Below are 14,031 nucleotides of genomic sequence, written 5' to 3'. Positions count from 1 at the left end.
AAGAGGCTACATTTAGTCTGTTTGTCAGATCTGAAGTACCTGTTTTGGTACATCCGAAGTTCCGGGAACCAGTTCTTTCTTATATGCCATGTAAGGTATGTTGATTTTTTCAGTAGAAGACACCATAAAGTGTTGCTTTGAAATGCAATGATTGCCACTTTATTTGAACTTAAATGAAAGAGGTGTACCTGGTTGAAATGGAAGAATTTAACATAGAAAGTAATGGGACCATGAATTAGTGGTGTACTTCCATAAACATACCGATGTCTAATTGCAGAACATATAACGTTATGTCATCGTAGTATGACCTGCAGTGTACAGAGATTAAGATTTACCGCCAGCGATTCATTCACATATTAACACGAATGTGACCTTCAATGCGTGAATAAAAACAAACTTATATATAACCTTGGTACATGGTCACTGATATAAGGAACGTAGTTAAGTTAATTTTTTTTGCTTATGTAAAAGTGTTATCTAACTCGTAAGTTTGGTTGCCTAGCAAGCACGTGTCTGGCAATTGCACAATCCTCAAAAGGCCGTTATGAAACAATCTAAATATCTACATGTGTTTCAGTGGTTGTCATTTGTTTATGTGAGTCATAAGTGTTTCCCGTATTCTATATAGATAGACCGTTGGTTTTCATGTTGAATTGTTTTATACTTGATATTGTTGGGCTCTTTATAGCTTGTTGTTCGGTGTGAGTCATGGCTCCGTGTTGAAAGCCCTAAAATGGGTTACTTTTAAAACATTGTGATTTGGATGGAATGTTGTCTTATTGATCCTCATATCACATCTTCTTATTTCTATGTATATTGTTTTCTTCAAAGGAAACATTTAGCTTCAGCCTATTAGAAGGTCAGTTTGAAAGTGTTTTAATGAAATGTTGCAAAGTTCTCAAAACAAAATGCACATTACCGAGGCTAGATCGATTGCTTTGAAATAAAAAGGGCAAACTGAATATTTTTTATCAGATTGGTGTATGTGTTCGTCCTTAAACAGGAGCCACCACTGTACAATTCAGTGGTTGTGGTTGTTTTTCTTTCATATTTGCTTTTTGCTCATTGTTTATATATAATTAAGGTCAGGCTGTTGGTTTTACTTGATGACATTGTTTGAGAAATAATTCCTTCATGTCAAAGCTCTATATAGCTATGCTCATTTTAACATGGGTAGGCATTACATTTGTCGATATTTTACACGGAGCGTTAGCAAGGTGTAAAATGTGGTCAAATATAATGCCTACCCATGTTAAAATTAGCATAGAGCATGACATGAAGGAATTTTTTCGATTCTAATAGGACAAATACAGTATTTGTATAGGTCAAAGCGTACGAAATTGCCGTAAAAATGTGTGGCTGTTCCCGTTTTCTCCTCTAGGAGTATGTGCATTGCATTTCATAATTGATAAGTTTAAAAACTACGAGCAGGGTAAATATATGTTGTTTCATAAAAAAATATAATAAAAGTTTATGTTAGCTGCTTAAATGTATATGTTTTAAAGGATAACGATGGAAATAACATTAATATAAACAGTAAGTTTTTGCGCATGTGTCAAACATATTTTGTGCTCATTAGAACGCGGCTTTGTTTACAAAGCGTAATAAGGACGTCATATTAGAATTTATATTTTGCAATGTCCAGGCTGACAATATGGCTTGGCTTTTGTTAATTGTTGAAGGATGTACAGTGACATATAGTTTCTCACATCCATGTTCCTGCTGGATAGCTGACTCATTTGCCATGGTTCCTAATGTTCAATTAAATGTATAAACTTTTTTTGTTCAATATCTCATTCTATAAAAATTCCTTTAAAGTATGTTATAAATAATATTTATCTTATGACATCTTAGTTGATGAAGGTGTCGATGACACTTTAGTTGTATATATAGGGATGCAGGTGTCGGTATCCTTTGTTCATTCTTATATACACTTAATTCTTATAATCACTTCACTGGTAAATTGATTCTTACTGCAACTCTTAGGCAGATATTTAAGTGCATATGCTCATAAAAAAGCTATCTTATCAGATGAGAAGGTTGTTTTATATACTTTTGGGTACAAGTAGACTAATTTTGATTATCACATTTTCCAAATCACGATAAGAGACCAGTTTCGTAGAGAGAATGAGTATACCTTTCTCCCAAAACCTCACAGAACCCTTAGTGCTAGAGCAGAGAGCGATTAGTTTCACCGATTCAACGGCGACTGTTCATCCATGTTGCTTTGTGGTTCATACTAAATTAATGTAGGAATGTTATGATACATCCTCAAAAACTTCCCGTCTTTTTTGTAATAGCAACATAGTATAACATTGACAATGAATGTTTCCACAATTACTCGTGCATAATGCATCTTAATAAAACATTGATGTCGATTGTATCCACAAGTACTCGTGAATAAAGCATCTAAAGGCTTTTGTCTACTCCTATAGCAATTGCTTAAATGATTTACCAAATTGCAGTACGAATTTTTAATAAATTGTCGCAGTGAACAGTTGTTAGTCTGAAATGATTGCAGTGGAATAAAAAGTAATTCTTACCATCCAACTTCAGTTACTTAGGTCATGAAAATCCAAAATAAATAATGACATACTATAAATATATAATTTGAGATAAAAGACAAATCGGCTCATCCATTTTTCAAGCCACATTAGACTTGAATTGAACACAAAAAAGACTCAAGAAATCCGAACTAACACAACATCAAAATTGAGGCTAAAAGCTTGAGGCAAAGAAATCCAACAGGTAGATAAATTTACTCATCTAGGGACTGTGGTTATTACATAAGATCCAACACAAAAAGACATTAAAAGTAGGCTAACCAAGGCAAGAACTGCATTTCAAAGACTACGACCCATTTGAAAGTCCAAACAGTACAACAGGAAAACAAAGATCAGGCTATATAACTGTAATGCTAAATCAATGGAAGTGAATGCTGGAGAGTAACAAAACTAGATATGAGATCGTTCTCTGTTTCCACCACAATTATCTGAGGCGAATTTGCAAAATCATCTGGTCGAACCGTATTTCAAATGAACAATTCCACATGCATCCTCAAAGAAATACAATAGAGGCATTTCAGATGTTCTCAAGGTGTCTGTATTCAATATAACATGAAAGCTCTTAGATGGACACCCCAGGGGAAGAGACCAAAGTGAAGACCCAAAACCACCTGGCGTCGAACAATTGAAACAGAACTGAATAAGCTTGACATGACCTGGGGAAAAGCAGAAACAAAAGTTAAAGACAGAACTGGATGGAGAAATCTTTTGGCGATCTTAAGAGCGAAGATGATAGGTATAATATGAGTTACTGGGTGAAAAAATGTTGAACATTCACTTATAACTTAATTTTATACTAGATAAATTTTATGAACAATTAGTTCAAAGCATTGATTGATAGGTCTATAATTTTTAGCTGTTATAACCAACTGAAGTTGGATGGTAAGTATTACTTTTTATTTCACTAATTTCACTACACTCACTCCATATTAACAACCTTTCATGGAAGTACTTTATTATTATTTGTAACAGTTGATCACTTTGTGTGAGAAGGATTCAAACTGCAATTTGGCAAAGGGGGACGAAAGACACCAGAGGGACAATCAAACTCATAAATCGAAAATAAACCTACAACGCCATAGCTAAAAATGAAAAGGACAAACAGACAAACAATAGCACACACGACACAACATAGAAAACTGAAGAATAAACAACACGAACCCCACCAAAAACTAGGGGTGATCTCAGGTGCTCCGGAAGGCTAAGCAGATCCTGCTCCACATGTGGCACCCGTCGTGTTGCTTATGAGATATCAAATCCGGTAATTAGTCTAATTCGGTAGGTCACATTTATGAAAGAGAAGGGGATTGTAGTTACGACGTAAGGAACATATCTGATATCATTTGTGAACCGGTTATTCCATAACGGTCAACCAACTCGTGATGACGTCCGTAAAATTTACGAAGAGATGATTTCAACTTCACCACTTGGAACTCTTGATTTAATAGCTCCCTTGTGAGCAACAACTATCTATCAAGAAAAATATGATAGGAAATGCAAGCACGGGAATATCGTATCAATTGGGAGATATACACACCGTATGCAGGTGCTGCTGGAATGTTGCTACTTATAAATGGAAAGTTCACAATTGGAAAGCTGAAATCATCTCTTTTGTCGTAAAGTTTTGTTTTCAATCGACCCTCATTGTCAATTTCTAGATGTAAGTCAAGATATGAGACCGCCTTTACTATATATGTTGTATCCTTTATCTCTAGTTCAAACTATTTGACCAATTGTTATTGCGATATGTCAAAGCCAACTGAATAATCACAGTACTGTAATAAATTATTAATGAAGATCGTGTCCCCAATTCGTGAAAACAATATCCTGTAAACATGATATAAATGTTAAATTCCTTTTGGTACATGTAGCTACATTTTATGATAATTGAAGACTATTTTTATATATTATTGCAAAGAAATGACGTCATACTTGACGTCATAACTATGACAAAATACGTCAGGTAACGATTTTACATTTAATACGTGACACGATCTTCAATTAATCCTCTTGGAATATTAATTATAGATTATGTGTAGTTTAATCGCATTACGTATGATTAAAAATGGGCTCAGATTTACGATTTATGAATGAGCCGCCTTTTAATATACCTTTCAACTGTTGTTAAGAGAATTTTGGGATTACATGACATTTTCCAATAATTATCTTAATTTTTGAATTTACTATTATTCTTTCAAACAAAGTGAATTTTTGATATGCTTGCGTTCGCATGTGTAGCAAACTAATTCTGGAAAATATGAAAGGTTGTGTTCAAATACCCGATAGCATCATTAGTCAAGTAGCATGTATTGACGGTACTGCTATAAAATACCGATATTGTTTTATTTAAATTTGCTGTTTAGTTCAGGAATGTGTTACCCAAGTTTTAGCGCCGACTCTTTTCGGATTTGGCTTCAACTTTCGAATTAACGAATATGTTAGTCTAGAACACTACTCAGTCGGAAAGCTGACCCCGGTTTGACCCCATTTCTTAAAGCAACAATGGACGTCATGTGATTACCATATATGGGCATTTTTTTACCAAAAAAAGTGAAGCTCGTTTTTTGGAATTTGTAGTTTTTTGCATGAATTAAAACTAATTTCCTTTTAAGTGAACATTCTTGAGTATATAAGAAATATATTGCTCAACTCAATTATGGATTAAACTCATTTTTTTCTCTCAAAATGTGTCTTCAAAGTCAAGGTGTTGACGAAAAAAATTGGTCACAGAAAATTAAAATCGTAATTTTCTTTCTTAACTTCTCGGGAAGCTATGCTGAATTTAAATTATGTTATGTAACATAACTTGGACTATGATGTGTCAAATTTGTGCCAGTTGATATGCTAAGATACGCAAATGTGCCAGTTAGATGTGTCGATATTTCTGACGAAGCAGGGCCGACGGTAATTCACGAGTTACGTCCCTTTGTTTGACAATATCATGAACAAACTATTGTTATATCAAGCAATATGCTGTTATTTACATGTGGATATTATTAAAAATTATCTTATTAAATATATTTTGATACTGTAAAAATGTGCCAAAAAATAGAGAAACACATTTTATCACTTTTCAGAACTGAATCCCTGTGAAATAGGCCCTATGGTCCCCTAGCTATGTGTCCCTATGTGCCATAATAGGGTTAATAGTTTAATATTAATTTAATATTCCAAGAGTTAATTTAATATTCATGTTTTGGTAAGTATTTTTGCTGCTGCAACCAAATTATTTTAACACAGAAATAAATGTCTACTCAATTTATACAAGGGGTAGTCTAAATATTTATGAATAATGGATCAAGACAGTATTAAAATGATAAAAAACAGGAATTCCTTTTCATTACTGATACTTGCAAGTTGGTCCTACCTTTTTCATTTAAACATAAAAGAGATCATAATGAAAGTATTCTGAATGTAAAATCTTCATTATTTTAAATTATAAAAGGAAAATTAGTTTGCAATCCTTGTATGAACAAACTAATAAAATATAACCATGTTGTCTCATTGATTTCATGCAAGTTATAGTTCTAATGAATGGACTCAAATTATAAAAATAACACACTAAACCAATAAATAAATGGTGCTGGTCATGAACTTGAAAATAAATAAAAACAAAATAGACTTAGTAATATTTTTCTTTTTCTATTTGAAAAAAATAATAATAACATTAAAAAAACTATGCATTTTTACATTTATATAAAAGTATTTCAGAGCAGTTTCTGGGGGCTAAGTCAACAATTATGTTTTAGATCACAAGTCAAAATTAAGTCACACTTCATGTCAGTATGATAATGCTTTGAATAAGATTGATTAAAATGATACTCTGAAAGAGATTTCAGACAAGTTGAAAACAATTCTTCTCTTTCAATTTTAGCATTTCATTTAATGGCAGCTGTCAGAGGGAAAAACAAACATTTTTTTCTCAGGGTCAAAAACAAATTATTTTTTATCCAAAAATTGGAAACAAACTTTTTTTCTTCAAAACAATCAAAAGCCACCACCCCCTACCCCCTACAGCAAATCAAATGGCTGTTGGCTGCCTAAGTTGAAATTTAGGACAATACTTTCTCATTTACTTTTGTAGGATTCCTTTATCACAAAAAAAAGTATTATTTTAAACAACGAATGTGTTTTATGTCAGTGCATCTAAAGCAGTTAAGGTTGTGCAAAGACAGTATAAGATTTCCTTACCTTGGTTTAGTCAAGTCATACATTTCACTGACTTAAAGAGAATAATTAATCCAGTCAAATATTCACAGCTGATCTCGCCATTACTTTTTCAAACAAACATACTAAATGTGTGTACATTGACTGTGTTCAGATGCCAGGTGACATCGATGTGTAAGACCCAAAAACTACAATGTCAAAAAATGTCTTTCTTTTGGAATTTAGTTTAAACGGGGTTTCCCAAGGGGTAATAGAACGTTATACTTTATGATTTTTTTTAAATTTTGAGATACGTAATATTAATTGTTTGTATAGTACATAATAGTCTTTGTTAATCTGTGAAAAATAGAATAAATAATTTCAAACGACGATCAACGGCATTTACGGGATCGTTAAAACACGGCCAATTTGACATGTTTGAGATTTTTTTTCCTTTTGATAATAAACTCCATGCTCAACAAATCGAAATAAATCTATTTCAGACCCTAATGGCAAGTAGGAAACTGAAAAAAAGATAAACTTCCAAATTGGCGCCAAAAAAAAAAATCCGCGAAATTAACGCAATTTCAGAATGGCGGGTTTTAATATCAGTCCCATTGTTGTCTTAAGAAAGTAGCAACAACGGTCGTTTCTAAGGGCTTGCTTTCCGACTGTACTGAAGAGTCAATAATTGACGAAATACGCACGTGGAGCAATAAAATCGGAACCGTTAATGTTACCAAACAAATGGTACCGTAAATGTTATTTAACGAAATTAAAGCAAGGATAAAGAGATGTAGCGAAAATAACATTTTCAAAACAGAAAAATAACTGCATGGATATCGTTCGGTTTCTATGACTCTGCATTGATATCTTTTTGTTCCTATGATTTTATACATAGCTCGTAATGGTGTGGTGAATTTTTTTGTAGCAGGAAATGCTATAAGAAATCTGAGATATAGACCTTGAGCTTGCATCCGGATCTTATGAATGCAAAATAAACCACCGGGTCCTGCCAAACTGAAAGTGAAAACAACGCAAAATTTCAATTTTTATTTTTGGTTTGTTTAATGGGTAACAGTTTGTTAAATCTTAAGCTCATTTATTCCGTCATTTGGGTCTTAAGTTGTCTTAATCAATATAGTTTGTCAAGATTTTAAACAAAAATATAGCATTTCAAAAATTAACAGTAAATATAACAATTTACTACCAAATAGAATACATTGTAAAATACACATTACTGTATATTTATATCTATATATTTATAATTTGAATCCCATGGGATTTTAATTTGTCCCATGGGATATTAAAAATCCCATGGGATAATTATAGTCCTATGGGATTTTTTTGTCCCATGGGACAACAAATATCCCATGGGACCAAAAAAAATCCCATGGGATATTGAAAATCCCATGTTTTTATAAATCAAATAGCAAAATAAATATAATAGTAACAGTAGAAAACTAATGAAATTATTGAATCCCATGTAATTCCGCACATTTTGGTTATATACATGACACTGTAGCTCTTATTTGAGGCGGCGGCGGATTTGCAAATGAGTGTTTTGCAAATTTAAAGTGTCCAGTGTTAGTTGCATTTTCTAATAATTTTAGACTGTTATAGGACCGTTATGCATTAAATAAAGACAACAGTAGTATACCGCTGTTCAAAGCTACTCTAAGTTTAATACATGTGCTGTTTGTGTACTTCAAAAATATTTAATTTCTGTTTATCATTCTCTTCTTTTAAGTCGGTCGAATTTCAAAAAATGAATGCTTTTATAGGTCAGAAGAAAGTCTAAAGAAACGGGTTAGATTTTTCTGTACCCTCGTTTATGTAAAACATGACCGTCACACGCTAATAACTTGTCGTTCCCTACATGGAACAAACAACAATTTAATAAAATGATAAGATTTAAATTTTTCGTGGTATTCCCCTTGTTTTCGACAGTTTACCGTGTCCCTTAAATCATACCTAATCAGGGTTAGCTATCTTTGCTTTTGACATATGTAAAGTACAAGTTTTATATGATATGCAACCGGAAGGATAATATTATGTTGAGTCAGAAATGGTGTCCTAGAGGCACTATATGAGTACGCTTTAAATAAAACTGTTAGACATAAATGGGAAAATATTGTGTAAAATAGGTAAAACACTTCTCCACATAATTAAAATGGTTGTTTGAGTATCTCTTTAAATGATTTTAATAGATAGTTAAATTAAAATTAAAAACAAATATATATCAAATATAAATATGTGAAATATGTCTGATGATACCCAGGAAAAAACATATTCAACAGTATTACAACTGTTCTTGAAATGTTATGCATAACAATACACGGACATACTACAAAAATAGTATACCCATGGTAACAATTAAAACAACTGTACTAGAATCAATGCAGAAGTAAAATAACCATGGTAGCCATACAAAAATTTACCCGAAACTGTGCCGAATTTACCATAACCATGAAATCAAGCATTAGAAACTGTACCAGGAAGACTGAAGTAACCATGGTAACCGTAAATATACTCTTCCAGAAACACTGCAAAAGACGCATAATCATGATTACAATTTAAAAAAAATCCATTAACACTGCAAACGAAATCAATCATAACCATTTTACATACAAAACAATAATCAGAAACACTGCAGAAGTAGCATAGCCATGGTAACAATAACAAAAAATTAACCAAAAACACTTCAAAAGTAGCATTGCCATACTAACAAACAAAACAGCTAAATTGATTGATTGTTATTTGCTCTACATCCAGTCCAAAATTGACACTGTAGAATTAGTATAACCAAGTTTATAAACAAAATGCTACATCAAAACCATGAAAGATGTAGTGTAATGTGGTGACAGAGAAAACAATGTAGTATTACCTTGGTAACAAATAAAACATTTAATACAGAAACACTACAAAAGCAGCTTGACTATGGTAACAAACAAAGCACTATTCATAGAAACACTGAAAAAGAAATAATAGAATAATAATGGTAAAAAACAAAACATTGAACAAAGAAACACTGATGAAGAAGTATTACCATGGTAACAAATTAAACTAGTTATCAGTAACTGCGGATACTCTCAAATCTTTTCTTTGTGAAGTTTTTTTTATTGTCAGATGTATTATAGATACGCTGCCACGTTAAGGTCTATGGTCTTGCTTTCGATAAGTTTTAGTATTTGTTTTTATATTCTGTAAAAGCGATGTGAATAGTGTCGGTACTTTTTCAGGGTTGATTTTTATTTTACGTTTAGAATTGCTATCATTTGTTCATCGTATCGTATTTCATAAATTAAACCGTTATAATCGAAAGGTAAAAGGAGTTTATTTTAAAAAGTATCGAAGTACTTGTTGTTGCAATAAATAATAATATACATGAATCTAGGGGGCGACCAGAAAGCATAAGAAAAAGAACAGATACCAATGTTCCAAAACTGGCAAAACGATGAATACCTTTAACAGGATAGAGTTTTTTTTAAATACTGATCGTTGATTGCGTACAATTTTTCTTCCCTATGAATCCCCATTTAGTAAGTTTAAAGAAGTAAAATTGTTTTTATCGGTTATTTCATTTGTCCAAACGTGTGAATTGGTGTCATAGTGTACAGATAAAGACTTCTTTAATAGTACATTAGAAAATTTCACAATTATCGTAAATTATGTAGACATATATTTTGTACCTGTTCGTAACGGGTCGAAAATTACAAGATATAATGTCACACATATACATTTCATTATACACCGGATACAAAATGTCACAAATGAAATTAACATGGTAATATATGATTACCTTTAATTGGTATGGACCACACAAATATTTCTTTCCTTTTCGGACATAATTTGTTTATTCGATTTTGATTTTATATGTAAATATTAAGATTATTTTGGATAATCTGTTGATTATTAGAATTGCTTGGAATATTTCTACTTGACACAGGCCTTAAGGTTGACACTGGAATTAGTTCTGGACTTCTGTCTGGGTCGTCTTTTTGGCAGTGTGGCATATATAAAAATGAAGCCATGTGGCTTTTAATTCAATCAATTTAGAGAAATTAACACGCTCTCTTTCCACATTGAAGAACCTTGCAACAACTTTCAAAGGGGTCTGTAGAAGGTATGTTGCATAGATATAAGTCTTACTCGATCAGACATACCTTATATTCCAGTGGCAGTCAAAATTCTCCGATCATTGTCCTGGACCACTTTTCTTGCAGAACCTACCTATTTGTTATTGTTAATTAGTATTCGTCCTGAAAAGCATCAGATATTTGCCGGCACAGGACGTTTCAACAACCAACTTAAAGGAAGTGAAGAGTGCAATGAGAAAATAAAGAATGTATAGGAAATTCAAATTTAGTTTCTCAATTACATCATTTGATAGTCATATTTAATTTATATAGTGTCAATTTCAATTTCTTTGATGAGTACAACATGTTTAACCCCGCCACATTATTTATGTATGTGCCTGTCTCAAGTCAGGAGCCTGTAATTCAGTGGTTGTCGTTTGTTTATGTGTTACATATTTGATTTTCGTTCATTTTTTGATATAAATAAGGCCGTCAGTTTTCTCGTTTGAATTGTTTTACATTGTTATATCGGGCCTTTTATAGCTGATTAGGCAGTACGATGACCTATAGTTGATAATGTCTGTGTCATTTTGGTCTCATGTGGACAAAGTTGTCTCATTGGCAATCATACCACATCTTCTTTTTATACAACAAATGCATACATGTACATGTAGGTCGTTTAGCTGACCGTTTACCTTGGTCGTCATTATCATTGGCTATCGGTGTGGTAATGTGTCTTCATTGAGGATAGAAAAAGTAAAACAATTTCTACTTTCTAGTCATAAAAGTTGTTTTTTAGTGAAGTGATGTATCAGTTAAATATTTGCACCAAAACAATTCAGTATTTAGATTTCAAAATAATGAGGCTAACATTAAGCATTTTGTCTTAGATGCATGATTTTTTTATTAGTTGTTAGTGGCTTTGAACAAGCTGTCAGTTAACTGCGAGCACTCTCAGATCTGTACCTAGTGTCTTTTTTTTTTGTTGGGATGTACAAGTACCCGTCCACGTCCACTTGTATTTTTGTCCATCTAATAAGTTAAGCCTATTTCAACTGATTTTTATAGTTCGTTCTTATGTTTTACTGTTATACCACTGTCCCAGGTTAGGGGGAGGGTTGGGATCCCGCTAACATGTTTAACCCCGCCACTTATGTATGTATGTGCCTGTCCCAAGTCAGGAGCCTGTAATTCAATGGTTGTCGTATGTTTTTGTGTTACATGTTTGTTTTTCGTTTATTTTTTGTACATAAATAAGGCCGTTCCGTTTGATTTGTTTGACATTGTCATTTCGGGGCTTTTTATAGCTGACTATGCGATATGGGGTTTGCTCATTGTTGAATGCCGTACGATGACACATAGTTGTTAATTTCTGTGTCATTTTGGTCTCTTGTGAAGAGTTGTCTCACTGCCAATCATACCACATCTTCCCTTTTTTATGTTACGGGATACATCATTAAATAATTTAGTAAGCTAGAAAAAAATAGGTAATAACAAAGTCATCTTTAATTGCTGTAAAACAAGATTCCTTGTCGTAAGTCCTGCTATTTTCAATCCTTAAGATTAATTAAGGAATGACTGTAATAATTTTTCTGTCCATGAAGAAATAACATAAAAAATGTGGAGCACACTGAATAACACGCGTAGCGTGTTATTTTAAAGTGTGCACCACATTTTTTATGTTTTCTCGAATACACAGAAAAAATATTTCAGTTATTTCTTATAATTTAATTATAAATTCCAGTTTAAACCGGATTAAATCATGAAAAAACGTTAATGACATCATGGTCACATTACTAAATTTTGTCTATGAGCTGATAAACAAAACAACGACAGCCAATCATAAGACGCGTTACATCCCAAATTAAATTATAAAGATATATCGTTGTGCTAGGAACAAAGTTTGTGGGGTATTTCGTGGGTGTTAGTCAGTTTATATTGGTATATATTGGTTTATATTGGTAGAGAAGTCTGGAGTGCAATGAAAACCATGGATCTTTGGGAGGAAACGGACTCAATTAATGTTTGAGTCGAACGCACCTGCCGTGTGCAGGATTCGAACAAACCTGAGTGTCAGTGATACAGTAGTTCGACTTCTTAGATCATTCGACAACCAAGACGCCTTCTGGAAATAAGATGTGTTTTGATTTCCAATGAGACAAATTACCACTAGAGACCAAATGCAGTGAATGTAAGCAAATATAGGTCATTGTACGGCTTTCAACTATGATCGAAGTAATACTGTATATATGCAACTATAAAGGTTGTTGACATCAACAAATGTGGAAAAAAATCAAGCGAGAAACGCAACGGCATAATATATACTAAAACAAAGAGAAAACAAATGTCAGATAGCAATCAACAACTAATAATTAATAGGCTCTTGTCCTGGGTAAGGTTTGATCTCACATGATAACATTAAACGATTACAAGAATACTGGACGCCAAAAATAAAAAATAATCAACATTTGCTTGTCCTCTTATGTCTTTTTCTTGATTTTCCATATATGTCTTGATTTTGTTTGGTCAACATATGTTGAACCCTTATGTCTTTTTTTTTTTTATTTGTCCACATATTTTGATCCCTTATTTTGTAATCATTACTAGTATTTTAGTAGTTTGACTAGCAGCTTTAATTTTCCTTAAATCATAATTTAGTTTGCCAAAAACATACACGATTTTAAATTATAACATGACAGTTTTTAGTACTAAATAATATCCCTCCTTTAAACAGGATGACACCTATGCGTACGTAGTTTACATAACATTTAATAATTTGATTTACAGATGTACCTCTAACCATATTATATATTAAACTTCAAAGGCATCATTCCCTATAAATTACTACGTCAACTCTCTGTTCCCAGATTTACTGTATAATTAAATGGAAATTACATATATACCGCCATTAATTAAATATGGGAATATATGAAAGAATGCTGAAAGAAAGGGTCAACATATGTGTGCCTAAAATTATGCTTATTTATATATTTTATGAGGTTCACAAAAATACGTACATATAGGTAGTACTTAAATAAATGGTTGAAACATTTGGTTAAGGCCTTTGCGTGCATATATAGGTATAAAACGAGACGCTGAGATAGAGGTCAGCAGGAATACAAAAGAGGCAGAAGATTCTAGGGAGACATTCAAAACTCATTAGACGAAGTAAATAAAAACAACAGTAGTATACCGCTATTCAAAACTCATAAATCCATGGACAAAAAACAAAATCGGGGTAA

This window comes from Mytilus edulis, chromosome 2, assembly GCF_963676685.1.
Source record: "Mytilus edulis chromosome 2, xbMytEdul2.2, whole genome shotgun sequence".
Taxonomy (NCBI): Eukaryota; Metazoa; Mollusca; class Bivalvia; order Mytilida; family Mytilidae; genus Mytilus; species Mytilus edulis.
Note: the sequence above shows the minus strand (reverse complement) of the source record.